Source organism: Macrobrachium rosenbergii, chromosome 16 (assembly GCF_040412425.1).
Source record: "Macrobrachium rosenbergii isolate ZJJX-2024 chromosome 16, ASM4041242v1, whole genome shotgun sequence".
Lineage (NCBI taxonomy): Eukaryota > Metazoa > Arthropoda > Malacostraca > Decapoda > Palaemonidae > Macrobrachium > Macrobrachium rosenbergii.
Genome location: NC_089756.1, coordinates 33,848,762 through 33,850,810, shown reverse-complemented (window position 1 = coordinate 33,850,810; position 2,049 = coordinate 33,848,762).

Here is a 2,049-nt window from a genome sequence, read left to right as displayed (position 1 = left end):
AGCATTATACGCTGTACAGAAAACCCGATTGCGCAGAAGAAACTTCGACTCATTTATCACTTTTTTTTTTTGATCATTTGAAATGTGAATCTCACTGTCACGATTTTTCTCTTCCTGTGCTATTTCTTACCCCTTAATCTCTTTTTGATCGGTTCTCCAAATGTAATACAACTTTCCAGTTCGAAATATTATTTCTGCCTGGGAAGAAGCTTCACGCTTCCTCCTGTGACATTAAACAAAACCACCATCACTCTTGTTTCCTTTGCAGTCTCACGTTCCAAGGCGACATTATTCTTTTATTCCCTCGAGCATATATCACCAGCATTCTGACAGCCTCGCGCTTCGAATTTCCTTGGGATTGCTTGCTCATGCGTTCGTTCTCTCTCTCTCGCTCTCTCTCTCTCTCTCTCTCTCTCTCTCTCTCTCTCTCTCTCTCTCTCTCTCTCTCTCTCTCTCACTGTTCGTCTGTCCGTCTCTATCTCTCTGTGTCAGTTTCCCTCCTCTCTCTCTCTCTCTCTCTCTCTCTCTCTCTCTCTCTCTCTCTCTCTCTCTTGTCTGTCTGTATATCTTTGTTTGTCTCTCTGTCTCTCTCTTCCACTCACTCTCTCTGTTCGTCTGTCCGCCTCTTTCTCTCGGTGTCTGTCACTTACTCTCTCTGTGTCTGCGTCTCTCCCTCTCGCTCTCTCTCTCTCTCTCTCTCTCTCTCTCTGTTTCTATCGAATCTCTTTATCTGCCTATCTGTCTGCCCCTCTCTCTCTCTTTCTCTCCCTCTCTGTTTCTTTGTCCTCTCTTCATCTGTCCGTCTGTCCGTCTCTCTCTCTTTATCTCTCTATCGCTCTCTCTCTCTCTCTCTCTCTCTGTTTCTATTGAATCTCTTTATCTGTCTGTCTGTCTGCCTCTCTTTCCCTTTCTGTTTCTTTGTCCTCTCTTTATCTATATGCTTCTGTCTCTCTCTCTCTCTCTCTCTCTCTCTCTCTCTCTCTCTCTCTCTGTTTCTATTGAATCTCTTTATCTGTCTGTCACTCTTTCCCTCTTTCCCTTTCTGTTTCTTTGTCCTCTCTCTCTCTCTCTCTCTCTCTCTCTCTCTCTCTCTCTCTCTCAAACGCACGCAAGCAATGAAGCCCTTTCTATTATCCGTCCTGTCTTTCCCAAATTTATGACTTTCTTCTCCATTTATCTCGCAGTTATTTGATACTGTCATCAGTCCAACGCATCCTCGCCAATACATCTCTCCTCCGTTCTTTCGCCGTCGAAAATTTAGACCGAATTTCTTTTCCGACAGGAATTACACGCGTCTTGAGAAGAGCAGCAACAGCGGGCTGAATTCAAGTGTTATTGCTTTCAAATTTCTGGTCGTTTTCAGCGCTCCGAAGATAATTTCTGAATTTCGACAAATGGAATCGGACCAGTTTTACAAGTTTGTGAATAGGTTTATCAGTGTTTACGTTTGAATAAAGAGTCATATTTCATTAATTCTCTGGATTTTTTGTAAGAGCCAATACCTGATTTTCAATAAAAGGAATCAAACCAGTTTTTAAAGTTCGCAAACAGGCTTCTCAATGTTGACGTTTGAATAAAAGGCCATTTTTCAAACAATTCTCTGGATTTAGGTAAGAACCAAATCCTAATTTTCAATAAATGGAATCAAGCCACTTTTAAAAGTTTGCGAACAGGCTTCTCAATGTTTACGTTTTAACAAAAAGTCACATTTCAACAATTCTCTGGGTTTTTGTAAGAACCAAATCCTAATTTTCAATGTAAGGATTCAAGCCACTTTTAAAAGTTTGCGAATAGGCTTCTCAATGTTTACGTTTTTTTAACAAAAGTCCCATTTCAACAATTCGCTGGGTTTTTGTAAGAACCAAATCCTAATTTTCAATGTAAGGATTCAAGCCACTTTTAAAAGTTTGCGAATAGGCTTCTCGATGTTTACGTTTTTAACAAAATGTCCCATTTCAACAATCTTCTTGATTTCTGTAGGAATCATGGCACAGTAGAAATTGTCGTAGCTGATGAATATCCTACAACAGCAATAATTTCACGGTTTTA